The following is an 18,756-nucleotide window of genomic DNA, read 5'->3' as shown; positions in this document are numbered from 1 at the left end:
TATATATATATATATATATATATATATATATATATATATATACATATATATATAGTTTTTGAATATCTAGATGTTCAGCTTCATGAATATTGTAGATCATCCTTCTAAATATTCATAAGATTTATGAACCATTTTATATAACCATCCCTAAAATCCATTACTTTACAGTCATCTGCAATAGCACAAGCCGTCTTATTATGCTTGAACTCTCTTCACAATTTCTGGCTTGGTCCTCAAGTCATAGCATAATTTGTTTATATTCATTAAGAACAGCAGCCCCATTCTTATAGACTAATCCCCCCTTCTCACTGCCAGTTGTTAATTTTGGGTCACTGTTTGTCTAGTACCTGACACATCAATCTAGCATTATCTATATATTTCTCCCTGACAGCCTGTTGGGCTTATATAAGGTAGCATTATCCTCATCACTTCTTAGTGGCTCCATGCTCATCGGGTGCTTTCAATGGTGTCTTGCAAGTTTCTACATATTTCTGTAGAGTCACATTATTTGTCACTGAATCCATACCTTGGATATATTTATGGCAGTAGGCTTTTAGTGGTGTCTTGTAAGTGTCTCAACATTTGTGTGGGACCATATATATTCTTGCTGAATCCATTCATAGATATATTCATGGCAACAGGACAGAATCTATGTTTTTTATCATGAATGAGGACAGAACAATTATATTTTTAAAACAGCCACATAAATAGTATATCTTTTTGAAGGAAATAGGTTCATAGGTTAGTACTAGGCTAACTGCCCTTGCGAGCCATTGTAAGCCTAGCCACTTATCCCTTGTGAGGCTCAAACCCTGCACCTTGTCTTTGTAAGGCAAACACCTTAATCACTAGGCCACCCTCCCAACCCTCACTAGGCCACCCTCCCAACTCAAAATGTGTTAAATGACGTTTTTGTGGTTCTTTTCTGCATATGACTTTAACTTTCATTGCCTTTGCAGAGATATTTCTCCACCTCAACATATAAAAGAACTCCAAGATCACCATACATTGAAGAAAAGGGATTATTCCAGAAAATGCCAATCTCAAAATTAGTATATATATAAGTCTGGAGTTTTGATGAGTCATTTTCTACATTATGTGAGTCACTAATGTGGGTCCCAAATGTTCAAATAGTTACCCATATGATGTGTTCTTATATTACCCATAAATTCACTTCTGTTAACTTAAATGTAACATCTTATCCCGCTGCAAAATAAAGGGTAAAACTTTTTCAAACATAAAGTATTTGTCACTATTTTCTGTACACTGATTTTTGTATTTGTAAGTAGATAAAATATATCTTGCTATGGAGAATATGTTTAGTATGATGTATTATCCTGGCATTTGGGCATCACAATTTTGTTGTAGAACATTTGACCTGCATATGTAAGTATTTACGTTCTTCCAAGCTTGCACAATTGAACAATGATGGGTTCTTGCCAGCACGTGCCTTGAATAAACTGCTATAGAACTGAGATTTATAGTACTGCAGAACCTTGAAAAGACATCTTTGAAACTACTCCTGAAGAAAATTTTCCACTTTCCACAGGATGCTTCCTTTACAGCTAATGGGAAAGCTGACCGCTTTTGAGTGGTTGATGTGCTGTGCAAGCTAGCCTTTTGATGTATAAGAGCAGCTTTGCACTTCACTATTTAGGAAGATCTTCATATAAGCTTGTGGAGCTTTAGAACTTGCATTATCTAGTCTTGATCTTCTAATAACTTGCCAAAGTATGCATTCAAATAGCTGGTGTCAATTTCAACAACCTTTTTAAAACAATTTTCTGCATGTGCCTGAATTTATCTAATAAACGTTAAGCTCAACCCTAGGCTGTGAGACAAATTACAGTTTAGCCATCATGAACTACTGGAACAGATTATTCTAAAAGCAGCACTGCTAGTGAGGTTTATTAAATACAACCACTTTAAACAAAATAAAATAAATAATAATCACATGTCTGTCCAAAGCAGTTAAAACATTTTATTTCCCTGGTGCCTCAGCTACTGCCTGCCCTGGAAGGTAGTAGGTGAGGCAATGGAGGAAAAAGTCTTTCAGTGGTTTGGATGCAGTACTGACAAAGTATACTTATGTATTTTGGCTGAAATGAGTCTTGTAATATCCAAATGAGTCAAAACATACCTCAATTTTGGCAGAAGGCTGAAAAAAACTCCAACAAACTGAAAATAAAACAAATAATAAAGAAAAGATTCTACAACATTCTAAGAAAGATATTCATGACAAGGCAGTAAATAGTAATATAAGAGCTGAATAACACAAGAATATGAACATATTTCTTAACAATAACGATAAATCAAACATTAGCTTATGCTGTAAATACGTTAGGAGCACAAACATGATCTGTACTACCTCTGTTGCAATTACTGATCAAGCTTGAAAAAATGATTGCAGAAGGCATTCCTAAAATGGTAAAGTGAGTTGAGTATGGAAAAGTTATGCATTATCAGTGCTGTTGCCAAGCTGAATGTGATAGGGAACAGACAAGAGGCTATGATATTGACAAAATATTGCAGGTGATGAGAATAAACATATTCATCTCTAATATTAGAAAAATGGAGATAGCATTACAACTGCATGACAGTTGCTAAATAGAGGACAGATTATGGCCTTGTTGAATAGGGCAACCATGGCAGTTTTCCATAGTGTGGAAAATAACATGCTTGACTAGAGTGAGTAAAAAGGACTGAGCTGTGTACTGTTTGCATCAGTGGGTAATTCCATGTATTTGGTAAAGAACGTGCTAGCTGAACATGAAGAGGGTATGAATCTGTTAAGGAGTTTCTGAACAATATATCTCACCACAGGGCATCATTTAAAGGAGAATAAAGAAGTTGGTTGCAGAAGAAAAACACCAAAATAACCAACACAGTGTGCTGAAATAGAGATTGCATTAAAAAACTGGAAAAATTGACAGCTACACGTGGGAGGATTGAGCCACTTGGTTAGATACCATTGACCATCCATGAATTAGCAAGTTACCAGCACTTTTAATGAACTGTTTTGGTTTGTTCTACTATAAAAATTGCAGTGACTGGAAGTGTGTTTTCTGGTATGAATAAATTTTTTTTGTCTTTATTTAAAATATCTTTACATTTTTAGAGGATTCATTTTAACTACACTGAATCTGGAAACTCTCATGATGGCTAATAAAATGTTTGATTAGACATATGATTTTTGAAGGCGGCCCATCTCTTTTTAAGAGGAGCCATATAATGATAGACAGAAACAAAAGTACTAATGAAGTTTTGAGCTGTGGTTTTAATTCAAAGTACTAATTCTGGCAGACCTTTGCCAAGCAGAAGGAAGGTGTTTAGACTTCATGACACAGAAATTATACAGCAATACTGAGCAGACAGGGAACCACTAGAGGAAATTTATAACCTCTGCCAGCCTCAACTAAAGTAAACATCCCTTCGTTCTTCCAGCAGAATGTTAGTACAACCTACCAAAGCCAACAACTCAGCCAGAGATTCCTTATTCTCCCTTCCTGCTGAACTAACCACCAATTGCTCCTTGCCGCACTTCAAATATCACTAAAGACACACATGTACAATAACTGGCTATGGCCTTGTCTAAACCCTGACTAAAACTCAAATTACTCAGTCTGAGTTACTACACTGACTTGAGTTTCAACCAAAGCTTGTCTCAGTCTTAGCTAGGCCCAGTCAAACCCAACGTTACTTATATAATCCATTAATCCATCTTAGCTATCTAAGATATTTTTCCTTTTTCTCTCCGTACCCTCCTTCAATTAATTTCCTTTACCCCCTTTATATTATCCCTAGCTTCCATTATCTAACTGCAAGCTCCTTTCTCAGCCTCTGCTGCCTTCTACCCTACCTACCCTTCTCTTATCTCATTCTTCATCTCTTTCTTTATAAATTATCTTCCTTTTCCTGTCTACTCTTCCTATACCCTCATTTCTCTTATATGTTTTATTGTTTTTCCCTTTATAGCTTCCTTCCATCTCCCACTTTGCTGTTGAGTTTCTCTTACCTAAATAAAACCTTACTTTGAACCTCTCTTCATTATGGAACCTATTTGTAGTTGTCTTTTGATTTTTCTTAAATTGCTTAGTATCACTGTAAATATTACCTTACTTAGAGCATTTTCTTAAATATGTAATCTATTTGCATTTTTCTTTTGATTTTTGTTAAATTGCTAAATATTACTGCATACTGCATTTTAAATGTATATCTGTTTGGAGCTTTTCTCCCTGGGCCTCCGCTGAAAATGGATATGTATCCAGTCAGACTTTCCCGGTTAACAAATGTAAAATAAAAAAATAAATAAGTGCCAGGGAAATCATGAAGAACTCCTTCCAGTGGAAAGAAAGGTATGTGTAGCATTGTGTATATTACCTACAGATACATTTCAGAAACCCATAGGGCTGGCACAGACCTCAGCTTCCAGAATATTGCATCAGTTTCTAAATGCAATGCTACAACATGCAAGGGAGCATATGTTTCTCCCATGAACCCCACTGGAAAGACCAGGAAGCATGCAGGAATTTTATGCAATAGCACCATTTTCTGAAGTTTTGGGGACCATAGATTGCACACGCATAGAAGTAAAAGCCTACCCAGTGAACAGGGAAGGAGGTAAATCAACAGAGAAGGATGCAACTGTATAAACTGTCAGGTTGTCTGTAATGCCCAAGTATCATCTACAATGTCTGTGCAGGTAACCCAGGCAGTTTCACGACTCACATATATGGCACACCTGCAAGCTGTATGCAAGATTAGCTAGGGGTGACATTCCACAAGGGCTTCTAGTGGGGGATGCAGTTTATGTCCCGAAACTGTGACTTATGACACCCGTGAGAAACCCTTACAGCCCCACCGAAAAAAGCTAAAACAATGTCCATGATCAAACTAGGCATATCATAAAGCATGTTTCTGGATTGCTCAAATCAAGGTTCTGGTGTCTAAGCACCCCAGGAGTTGCCCTGCAGTATGACCCAGCCACCTTTGATAAAATCCATACAGTCCGTTCCATGTTTCACAATATCATTCTCAGGAGACAGCTTTAACAAGGACAGCTAGAGGCACGACCACAGCTCCCAATACCACGGGCAAGGCCAGTGGCTCCAGCAGATACAAATGAGGAGTGTGGAGGAGAGCCGCCAGCTGCAAATGCTGCCGGCAGATGTAGGCGTGCACAGTGTGCCATGCCGCTGACTAAGATGCAAAGAATAGCACACACACTGAATACCTAAAAAAAAGAATAATAGCATTTGCACATACAAATATTAGAAATGATGCCTGACAAAATGCACAGTCTTTACTTAACCATGTAATGGTTGAATTTGGTTAGCATCCGGCACAGGCAACCCCTCAAGAAGACTTCTTGTATCTACATTATTACTAAAGTAAATCTGAAACCTGCATACAAGAACCCATACAGTTGTACAAATTATTACTGTATTATGCAAATTCTCATATGTCCCTAAAGTGATACCTCTCCCATGCATTGACAACCCCAATCATGAGAACTACCTTTGCCAGGAGATGCACTGCTAGTTCCATGGCCCTGGCTAGAGTTTGAGGTGCTATCTGACTGTGATAGATGTCTGCTGGATGAGCTGTCATCACAACTACATCCAGGATCATGATCATGTGGCCTAAAATGTCTGGGTGTAGACATCTTAATCACTGAAGGAGTAGTGAAAGTACTTCCACTATGGGAGCGGGATCGTGCACAGCCACACTGTGTCTGTCAAGCTGTTGTTGTTCTTCCAATTGCACAAACACAGTTAGCAAGACTGTGTGCCTTTGTCCACAAGGTCTTTCATGTGAGATCTGAATTGGATGCCAATTCAGACCCACATTTCTGACTTGACTGCTGCACACATGGCTGGCGATGGTAGAGAAGCTATTCCATTTAGAGAAGAAAGATCAGGTTTTGAGGAGTCCAGGATTTTTGTGGCACTTTTCTTGATATACTACAGCTGGAGACAACTGTATGGGTTATATATCAAGTCTCAGTATAAGATTTAGGCTTGGAATAGCTAGTCTAAGGTTGTTTGCAGCTTAATTGGCATCCCGCACACTGGGGGAAACTGTTGTCACCACTACAGTGACCTGAAGAGGTACAAGAAGTAAAAGCCTACCCAGTGAACAGGGAAGGAGGTAAATCAATAGAAAAGGATGCAACTGTATAAACTGTCAGGTTGTCTGTAATGCCCAAGTATCATCTACACTTCATCTATGGGAGGATGAAGCTGATGGGAGGATGAATTTAGGACTGCAAATACCCCTCAGCTGTGTAAGTATACTGGCTCATAACCTGTTTATGATATGGCATTAATTAGCCAGTCAGCAAGCAGAATTACACATTATGCTTTCAAAAAAAAAAAAAAATATATATATATATATATATATATATATATAGTGAAAAACACACTACCGTCCTTACTAGTGGCTTCAGTCCACCAAGAAAACTGCAGTAAACTGTAAAACACTCGTTTTTATATATATATATATGTATATATATATATATATATATATATATATATATATATATATATATATATATATATATATATATATATAAAATAGTGAGGTGCATCAGCAGAGACTAACTCGTGTCAGAGAGACACAGGTTAAGTATGTATCTGTTCTGATGGCAGAGCAGTGAGGTTTTCTCAGTTCATCATCTTGAGCAGGCATACTTTAACTTTTATATCAAGCCTACTACCTGCTCCAATAGCTTTTGGTGTTGGGTATGTGGGTTCAATGCCCGGAAAAGGCAAGGTTTAAGGTTATCTATCCATAAGAAATTTTACCTTCAATAATGCATGACATCAACAATTCAGTATTTGCAAATGCAGTTATTACCTTAGAAAGTAGATAAGTGACATGGCACAGTGAAATACATGATTTTATTAGTCATATCATACCATTGTGATTGATTTTATGACACATTCATGTTTTCTTATCATATCTGGATGTGGCCAAGGAGTGCTTTTGTATTTGTAATATTGTTTTATGCAGTTAAATAATTAATTAATGTGACATCATTGTTATAATTAAGGGTTTTTTCTCCCCCACCCTTTCTCTCTCATTTTTTTAATACATTGCTCCTGAAAACAAAATGAACATCAGCAAAGAGAGGTAGACCAACCACCAGAGTTCAGCTCACCATGCCTCTACAGGTTGCTGCAGTGGAACCACCACAGGCAGCACAAACACCCAGAACATCAGGGTCTCAATCTGTCCTCATTGTCTCCACAACTCCTCCCCTATCTGCTCCACCTACATTGAGTAGCTCTACCCCAGCTGCTAGAGCAGTAGTACAATCAGGGAACAGTATTAGTAGTGAAGGTGGTGATTTTGCACTTGACAGGTGCTGACAGGGATGGTGGATGGCATTATGGACAGGGGCCTTGTATGCTTGAATCGTCAGAATTGAAAAAGTCCTTCATCATATTATGAAAACAATGCCATGTCTGGCAATGACCTAGGCAGTTGAAAGAGGACACTGATGACAGTTCTGAGAGACAGGACTAGATTCTCATTTTTCTCGAGCAGATCACGGATGTGCCTCTGAGATCCCCTACCTATCTTTAATCATGGTGTCCCCCAACCTTTTGCGTCCATCACTATCCCTGTTTGTCTTGTATGCCCTGTAAGTCTGCACCTGCTACCTAACCTATTCTATATACCTGACCCTCTCATTCCTAAACACATTCCTCAACATACCTCTCCCTCAAAAAAAAAAAAATAAATAATTTACACCTATCCCAGAAAATAAAAATACATCCCATATATAGCTCTCCACTTCATCTATGTGTCATCTTGAGACACTTGATTTCGTCCAATTTATACAACATTATTCTGTTGTTGTCACCCATCCTGCTGTGATAACTCTCCAAAGTAATTATATTGTCTGTACAATTCTACATGTATGTTATGAAGAAGTGGACAGTTATGGTGCTCTCCCACCACCCTCCTGCAAATTCCTGTACTCTTTCCCCTGTGTCCCATACTCTGCTTGCTACCCTCATTTTCACCACTGTACTATCAACCCATTTTTCACACATTTAATATGGTCACAAATAGAATCACACACAACACACGACCATAAATGGCACATCACAAAATCTTCATTGTTTTGCCCTTAGCATTTGGGCAGAGGTTAGCTGACTGGCGGTGAAAGCTGTTCAACCTCCTATTGCAAATTCTAAAGATTTTAATTTCAGCCACAGTAGTTCTGTTACTTTTATGCAAATGTTCTTAAATCTGCAATGCTAAGGGATTACAGAGTAAATTCTACATTAGTGAGGAAATCATTCTATGTTGTGCAACGTATAAACAAAGGTATGTCATCTAGGTCCAAGCAAGTCACTGTTCCACTGTATTTGGCATTCATTAGACCTAATGGTGAATACAATGCCCACTTTAGTATGTACCTAACCAGGCATATCCAACAACTGGAATGTCCACAGAGGTTCCTCACTAAAAGAATGCAGGGCATAAGTACCATGTCCTATGCAGACTGCCTCAAGGCCCTATCCCTGCATTCTATCTCCTACAGGCTTTTGAGGGGAGATCTATTCCTGGCATACAGGGCATTGTCAGACTCCAGTCTGATGAGCAACCTGCAAATCTCCAAAACAAACAGCACCAGAATTACCCATTCTAAAAACTTAAACCTTGCCTGTGATATTAATAGGACCTGCTGAAAGACAGGTATGTATCCCACAGACTATCTTATCTCTGGAACAGGCTCCTGAACCACGTAAAGCAGAGTTCCTCCCTAACTTAATTCAAGTGTACCTTAACTTTGAATGGGGAACAGGAAATTCATTTCTGGTTTGGCACCTATATCTCTAATGGGCACAGGCATCCTCTAAACAATTCATCTTCCAGGACCCTGCTTGTAAATGTTTCATCTCCCAAGCCCCTGCTTACACTTATCAAGTACAGCAGAATTTGTCGGAGATTTGGGATGCGTGGCTAGACTTAAAAAGGGCCTTATGGTTGTTAGCCTAGTAAACGCCTATGAACCTATCAGCCTATTAGACACTACTGTGAAAGATTTACTTTAATAGTTCTTAGGCTGCTGGATATGATGAATTGGATGTTCCTATGTGGCATGTTAGGATAATTCTCCTGTCTATAGACTGTGAAATGTCATTGATCTAATTATCTCTTTTTTGTCTCCCCCACCCTTTCTCTCTCCTTTTATTTATTTATTTTTTTTTAACAGACTGACCACTAGAGTTCAGCCCAGCATACTTCCACGGGTGGCTGAGGTGGCACCAGAACAGGTACCACAGGCTTTGCATAGTCTCATGGGCTTGATTACAGCTGTAGGTAAAATTTATTATTTCATGCACTTTTAAACTCTATTTTTGCTATATTGCTGTTTTTTTAACTGTTCTTGCTGATTTTTTATACTTTTTGTCTGCTGTAGCATAGACCACATTCAGACCTGCTGAATCTGGTTCTGTTTGTTTAATTGAGCACTAAACCAGGCTACCTTTTGTTGGAGAGTGCCCCCCCCTGCACCCTTGTAGCAGGACAGTGCAGTTAGGAGTCACCTGATTGAAGGTTGTTGGCACAGGGCACAGTTTTGAGCTTTTTTATTGGTTAAAGTGTTTAATTCAGTTTGCTCCCTGTTTTAACACAGCTCCAAAGAGTTAGGCAACCAGCCACTGCTCTGTTGTATTCATCTGTGCAATCCAAGGAATCTGTTGCATTATGCTAACCATAAGTACAATTTTATACTGTATTTTGCACTTCTAAACTGTATTTTTGCTATATTACTGATTTTTTTTTAAACTCTTCTTGCTAATTTGTTGCACTTTTTGTCTGCTGTAGCATAGACTAGATTCATACCTGCTGAATCTGGTTTTGTTTGTTAAACTGAGCCCTAAACCAGGTTATCTTTTTTGGAGAGGGCCCCTGTACCCTTGGGGCAGGAGAGTACAATTTGGACTCATCTGATTGAAAGTTGCTGGCACAGAGCTCAGTTTTGAGATTTTTTGTTGTTTAAATTGTTTAATTCAGTTTGCATACTTTTGCTACATAAGACCCACATTGGCACAACTTTGTGCTTGTTTTAACATAGTTCCATGGAGTTAGGCGACCAGCCACTGCTCTGCTGCATTCATCTGTTTATGCATAGCACACCACTGTGCACCATCATGTACTACTGTGCAGTGGGGGTAACCACTGGAGGTTGTAGACACAAAAATTTCAGTAGATAAATTTTCCCTTAGTAGCTGTCTGTGATCCAGCCGAGAAGTCCTTAAATTGCATGTGTAACTGCTCAGAGAGCACCTCAGTTGTGCTTTTTCCCCTTAAACAGTCCCAAATCAAACAGAATTTTTATTACAGCAGAATACTTACTTAACAGAAAAACTTGATGATGTGGAAAACCAAACAAGAAGAAATAACATCCGGATATATAGTTTACCAGAGAAAACAGAAGGGGCCAAAATAATAAACTTTCTCACCACCTGGATACCAGATATAGTCCAAGAACAGAAGAGGCTCAACACGACCAATTGAAGATGATAGATTAGATTTAAGTCTGATGAAGCATTCTTGAAATGTGAAAGCGCTTACTTGCTGCAGTATTAAAGGTTTTTATCATCTTCAATTGGTCGTGTTGAGCCTCTTCTGTTCTTGAACTATTGGATTTTGTTTATCGGTGGAAAGCTCTTTACTCAGTGCCACCTTGTTGGTTTATATATTGGATACCAGATATAGTGAAATTACCTGAAGCCCTTTCTTATGGCATAGAACGTGCACACCGATCATTAACAACCTCTGGAAATACCTCTTCAATCAAAAATAAGCCAAGATCCATAATTGTGAGAATTTTTTCTACCCAAGACAAAGATCTTATCTTAAGAAATGCCTGGGCAAATTCACCCATCAAATATAAAGATGCTCTAATGAGATTTGACAACAACTATTCTGTAAAAGTGTTTTCCAAAAGAAATGAATTCCTACCAGTAATTAAACTACTAAAAAAGAAGCAATTGAAAGCTCATCTTTTGTTTCCAGCAAGATTGAGAATCTTCTTGCCAGAGAGAATAAAAATCTTTGAAACATTAGACTCGGCAATAAAATACCTTTCTAACAACAACATCTTAACACAAGAAAAATCTATGGAATGGACAAACAGTACAACCAAAAGAAATGCAGAAGCTCACAACTGGAAGACTGTTGAACAAAAGAAGAAAAAATTGAAGGACAAATAAACATTTATATACTATATATTGTAAATGTTTAAACAATGATACAGAAGCAACAACAAGCCCCTTTTACAATTATTTATTATATACTATTAGATTTATTTAAAAATGGAACAAATTCATTTCTATAATCATTTTTTAATTAATTTCTATTTCGTTTATAGATCAACATTTAGAGATTTCCATATAGTCAACATGTAAAACATCAACAAATAGATAAGTCCTTATATGAACATCTACTGACATACAAATGCTTGACAAGCTTTTAATTGATAGATTAAATAAATTGTAAAAACAGTTTGAAGTTCTTTATTAGATACAGTCTTAAACTAAATGTTCAGATCTGCATCCTTTAATTTAATTGGATCAGCTACAGAAATGACCAACAACTATTGCTTTAGTTGTTGTTGTTGTCTTTTGGCTTTTCCCGGTTAGGGGTTGCCACAGCAGAACTCCGGTCCGCTAATGATTGGCAGTAGATTTTCACAAACACCAAGGTGCCAGCTCGACGTCCAACCTTCAACAAAGGCATGCCCATTTACGCATGTCTTTTGAACGCCCATCCAACCGCGGGGAGGACATGCAGACTCCACAAAGAAGGCACTCCCTGCACTCCAGCCGAGAATTGAATGGGAGAACCTCTTGCTGTGAGGCAACAATGCTACCGCTGCACCACCGCGGCATAGCCAACAACTATTGCTTTAGTAATGGACATTATTACAACCTAAAAATACCATAGAAGTAATTCCACTGATTTATAAATGTTTGGTTAAGCTTTTGATAAAATGAACTATTACAGCCATCATAAAGTTCAAAATTTATTGTTATGTGCCATGTTATTTTGCATGTTTCATTATAAGTATTAGAAACTTTGAACTAAAACAAAATATGTATAGGAGTGATCAATTTACCTTTTCCGTTTGTGTAGTGGTTTTCTGTAACATGTAGCTGACATAGAAAACAGATACATCTACATTTTACACTAACAGTGGGTAATACATGACAGCCACGAGCACATTACCTTAATCAAAAGAGAGAAAAAAACATATTTTCCTTCCTGCCTGGTCCTCGAGATGATTACATCAAATTTAATACATTATCCACATCAGGAAAGCTGATCCCACTCTGCAACCATTCTCTCCTTGTGTATGGCATATCCTGAAAGTCTGTAATCAAAACCTCATAAAGCGGAGACCCAGAACACAGAAGTACGCTTCCTTATTAAAGCAACAGTACTGTTGTGTCTCCCCTTTATAGTTTTTAAATATTTCTTTATATTAGTTCTTTAATTTTTAATTACAATTCACAGTCTGAGGTTGAAAATGAACTCATATTCACTGACCACCATTTCACAGAAGGAACTCAGTAAAAAGTAAACTTTGCAGAACAGAATTATTTCATATGGGAAACAATTGTTCCTTGCATACCTTTCATCCTGGGGTGTCCCCCTGCTTAGTTATACCCACCACAAGGAACACTACACCTTGGTTTATTGGCAGTATTAACACAACTGTCACTGCCAGCACGCATTACTGCTAACTAATATGTTGGGTGGCAGATGATCAAGGACTGGGCAGTTTGAAATGTTATGCAGACTAGATGATACTTTGAAAATGCTTCATAATGAGTGAAGATGAACATGTTGGCCAGGTTTTTATTTGCATCATCATCATTTAGTCCTGCATGAGCAAAGATGAAAAATATTAAAATGTGTATTATTATTTTTGCTATTGTAATGCATGGACTGCACTGATCACACTCCAAAAGTCAGTAACAAATAACCTTGTTATAGTGATAATCATAAGTACGAATCCCATTGTTATTAATAAGGCTCTTGCTGCAATACACAAGGCAGCCAGCAGAAAAGTATAAGGTAAATCAATTCACAGTTTCGAATTTGTTAACACATGTAGTATTGTCATGCAGACACAGACGTGTGGAAGAACAAAGTATCTAACAGTTTTTAAAATGTTGATTCATTGATGTGTTCTTTCCTTTATGTCATACATTCATAGGCAGCACATTTTCACAGAAATAGCAATTAGGTATTTCTTTAACTCAGACAACTGTGAACTTATCAAGCTAAATGAAACTAAACCAAGTGCAAGTGAAAAGCATGGAATCTATACTGACTCAATATGATGAACAGTCCAATTTTCTATAATAATAAAATGTATGTATTGTACAACACATACAGAGACCGGTCTATATGTTCTAGACAAGTTGAACAGGCTATTGGTATGTTCCTTTTTGCCACATAACTTCCTCCAACATCATTATGGCATGTCACCATGTATGATAATTCCTGTTCTCGCAGCTTTTGTGCCTTTCTGTTCCTTAGTTTAGTGTCCTGTAGAAGGGCTTTTTGAACATTCAAACATTTTAACTTCTAAAAAAAAATCTGATAAGAAAACTCTGCCACATTTCAGGATATGGAATCAATATGTACTGCTTTTCTCTTAGATCTTGTTTCCTTACCTCCATTTTCTGACCTATTTCTTGCACCCCCATAGATACATTTTGGTGAAATGATTCCCGTGGGCCGTAGTATAGCTCCTCTAGCCATTTTTTATACCCTCAGGGCAGTAGTATAACTCATTTGGCTATTCTGTATGCCTAAACCAAAAGTGACTGAACTCACTTGGCTTGTTTTGCAATGTAACTTAAGAAATGAACAAGCAATCTCATTTTATCTCCCCATCTCACCAGCTGATAGTCACTTTCCTCACTATGAACACCTCTTCTTTTAACATGAAAGATATAATTTAACATGCACATTTGAAAAGAAAAGATAATTACCTAAGACACATTACATCTGCATTATCACACACACATTGACTGTATTGCATTTGCATAAACACCAGACACTAAAAAAAATGGTGTTGCATTTGAAGTCTGACTATGTAATTGTAGTAATGAACTTCAAACCTTCCTTTATACATACACAAACCTATGACTTAGATACATTTCAGTTAAATAGAAACTTGTCTTTCATTGGTACAGATGTACTTGGCATACTGAAATTTGTATTCGTTATTGAATTGCCAGCAAAATGCAGTGATACAAACTGCTGGAGACTTTAAAGCATTTTTATTTTTTATTATATGGATGCATACTATAATTTTAATGGACCTAGTTTATATTTTTAAAGGAAATAAATAAGGGTCATTAAGCCATATATAGCACTATTTCACTATTAAGGGTCCATATGGTGAATATGTATAGCTTTGTTTTTCTTTTTGTTTTTCTTTTTATTATATTCAATACATATGTACAGATGGACATGTTTATTTAGAACTTTATTACTGATATTAAGCTGAATTTGTTATTTTAAATGATAAGTTTGAATGTCTTGTTTTTAAATACTGATTAGAAACAAACATACATAAAATAAGAGCATCATTACTATACTAAGCATGTTATGAACTTTAGTTATGTAGTTAACAATGCTTCAATACATCTTTTCATATATTCATTTATTAGCTGACTATATCATTCTTTTAAGGTATGTAAATAATATTATACTGATTTTGAGGCTAAGACAGATTAACCTAAACACAATTCACAAGATAAGAAAGTTTGCCTGGGTAGCTCTACTAGTCAGGCAAAGAGGTATATTAACTCATAGTGTTAGGGATTGTATTATACCATTTGAAATCATAAGTTTAGCAGTTCATTCTTTTTTTCATTCTAATGGTTTGGTGTCTACAGGAAATATACAGAATACATATATGAAGAAAGGATCAAAACATTTTTATAAAGCAAAACCAAGGATCAAAATTACCTCCATAAACTATCATACAAATCGAGCACAAAGTAAAACATGAAATGTTTATCTATAAATGTCAATGGTCTGAATAATAGTAATAAGAGGAGAAGTTTATTCAAATACATAAACTTACATAAGCCACAAATAGTATTTTTACAAGAGACACGCTTGTTAGACATTGATATAAACAATATAAATAATAACGCTTACACAATACTAGCAAGCTCTCAATATAAACAAAAAAAAAAGAGGAATAGCCATATTAATACGTAATGAAATCATATCTCCCAGAATAATTAATACCTATTGTGATACAGCTGGTATGTTTTGTCTTGTATCTATGGAATTGAATAAGAAAATTTATACTTTAGTAAATTTATACTGGATACCAGGTCTTGGACTAGAAACAGTTAAGCATCACATTGAAGAAATAATCCATTTAGCTAAAGGTAGCCTGGTAATAGCAGGAGATTTGAATTGCATAACAGAAGACAAGGACACAGATTTAAAAACTACAAGAAGAAAACTACCTATATCAAAGGCACTTTTAAAATCCACAGACACAATGAACATAAAAGAAATAAATGAATTTGCTGACTCAGACTTATTAATTTACTCCTTTTACTCATACAGACATAGGACTAACTCTAGAATAGATAGGATATACATATCCAATGACTTAAAAATTGAAAGAGTAAAAATAATAAATTGTCCACTATCGGATCATAACGCTCTAGTTTTTGACTTAGAACTAAAGCATGCAGATACAAAATCTATTACAAGAATACCTTCTTGCATCACAAAATTAACAGAATTTAAAGAATTCTTTAAAAATGAAATTAAAACATTTCTTGAATTAAATATAACAGGATATCTCTGAAATATATACTTGGGACTCGTTAAAAGCATATATATATATATATATATATATATATATATATATATATATATATATATATATATATATATATATGGGAGGATATTATCGTGGCACATTAACAAAAGGAAAACCTGGAATAAAGATATATTAGAATTACAAAAGAAAGCTAATAAACTGAAACTAGAAGTTCAGAATGGAAATGTAGACTTAGTTCAGAAACTATTACAAACCAATAGCAAATATGAAGAAATTTAGCACAATAAGATTATGATTAATCTAGTAAAGATAAAATTAAATTCTTATTCTACAAATCCAAAGCATCAGAAACAATTAGCAAACAGAACAAAAAAAATAATTAAATCCAAACAAATTAAAGAAATATATATACCTAATTCTAAGAAAAAAGTAACAGACCTAAATAGTATTTTGGAAGCATTTAGACTGCAATATAACTCTGATAACTCTTTAAACTCTCAAGAAATACCCTCTAAAGTTATAGAAAAACATCTTGAAAATAAAATTCTTACTAGGTTAACACAAGAACAAACAGAAGTTATAAGTAAATCAATTACCATGACGGACCTGAAATCAGAAATTAAAAAACTTAAAGTAAATAAAGCACCTGGCCCAGATAATATATTACCCAAAATGTATACATTAATACCTAATCAGGCTATATCCTTACTTCTGAAAGTATATACCATAGTTAAACAAGATATAATTATCCCATCCTCTTGGAAATATTTTTTGAGATCCCCATAATTAAAACAGGCAAAGATGAGAAACAATGCTCATCATATAGGCCAATATCATTATTAAACACAGATTATAAAATGTTCATGGAAATATATGCAGACAGAATCAAGCATTTTCTTGCCATCTTAATCCATGAAGACAAGACAGGCTTTGTTAAGGAAGGAATACATATGACAACCTTAAAAGAATTTTTACATTAATAGATTATTTGAATCAAATACATTTTGATTTAAACATAATTTCTCTAGACATTAACAAAGCCTTTGATTCAGTTAACTGGAACTTTCTAAAATTAGTTTTACATGAATATAAATTTCCCACAACCTTTAACTCTCTCCTTCAAGCATTATATAAAGAATTTATAGCATATGTTAAATTAGGATCATATAAACAGGCCCTATACAAATTAAAATGGGAACTAAACAAGGTTGCCTGTTATCACCACTGCTATTTGCCCCAATAATAGAACCATTTACAAATCAAATTAGGTCAAACAACAACATTAAAGGAATATATATTAATAAAACTTTGAACCTTAAATTACAACATTTTGCTGATGACATACTTCTAACCCTCTCAGACAGTAATAAATCTTTACAGGCTTTATTTAGGGACATAAAAGAATGTCAAAGTGTCTCAAGTTTACACTTCAAAGAAAACAAAACAAAAATCATGTCATGCAACGCCAAAAAGAAACTTAGAAATCATATCAGTGGACAGCAAAATAACATACTTGGGTATAGATCTGCTTGAAGACTTAACAGACTCACTTATATTTAACTATAAAAAATCATTAGATAAAATAGAGCAAGCAATATCTAACTGGAACAAATATATATTTAAAATGGGAGACAGATTATATCTCATTAAATCAGTCATTTTTTCCCAAGGTATTATATCTAATACAAGGCTTATCATTACCTCTTCCCAAATATATCATCCAAAGATTCTACAAAATAATACTAAACTTCTTATGGTACCCAAATAAACCTTGAATTGCTTTAAATAAACATCTACCAACTTGGGAAGAAGGAGGAATTAGTCTACCAGACACAGAGACATTTATTACATCATCTGCTGTCAAAATTATAACTTTATGGTTAAATAACCATTACATACATACTTGGAAACAAATACATGAACAGATTTATATGGAATTTAGCCAAAATCATTTACAAGAATATTTAACTATTATACCATCACCCCTAGTCTGGCTACCAAAAAAATCACTTAATAGGGAAAATTAAAAACAATAAATTACAATCAAAATATATAAATATCACTCTAACAACATTTAAAAAATATATAAATAAAGTGCCACATATTAATTCTTGTTTTTTTCTGACCTTCCCAATAGCCTTTACACCTACTATTCTTGATACATCTCAAATTAAAAGATGAATACACTTAAGAAAGGTATGATAATTTATTGGCATCAACTGATAGAGCAAGGGAAAATATTAACTAATGAGCAAATAATTAACAAATATCACATAAAGATTCATGGCTACTTTTACAAAGTCTAAGACAATACCTTATAAATAGAACTGAACAAATGCAAGTAATAGTCAGACAAAATGTCCCAGAATTTGTCAAATATTTTATTATAATTAGAAATAAACCTTATGAAGGCAATGGTTACCTTACTAATATTTATAAATTTATTAAAAAAAAAACAAGATTCTACTATGTAGATAATCTCTGGGATTATTATACACAGATAAACAATCACCCTCCTAATGAAGAGGAGAAAAATATTATTTTAAAATCATCAAAACAATCAACTTTGTCAAAATATTGTCAATTATTTACATGGAGATATGTAAACAGAAGTTTTTACACACCACATAAATTAGCCATATTTTTTGCTAGTGAAGACAAATGCTGGACATGTCAATCTAAAGAAAGTGTCGACTGGCAACATATTTTTTACAATTGTAAATGTCTCACCTTGTATTGGAAAAATATAAATTCTTTTTTTCAGGTTGTCTTCAATGATAACTTTCAATTAACAAAATCAATGATTTTATTCAACACCCCTATCCCGGACTGTGTACCAAAAAAAAAATCAAGTTACTATGGACACTGATGGCAGTAGCATGCAAAATTATCACCATACA

This window comes from Protopterus annectens, chromosome 8.part0 (genome assembly GCF_019279795.1).
Source record: "Protopterus annectens isolate FY-2018-M chromosome 8.part0, PAN1.0, whole genome shotgun sequence".
NCBI lineage: Eukaryota > Metazoa > Chordata > Ceratodontiformes > Protopteridae > Protopterus > Protopterus annectens.
Note: the sequence above shows the minus strand (reverse complement) of the source record.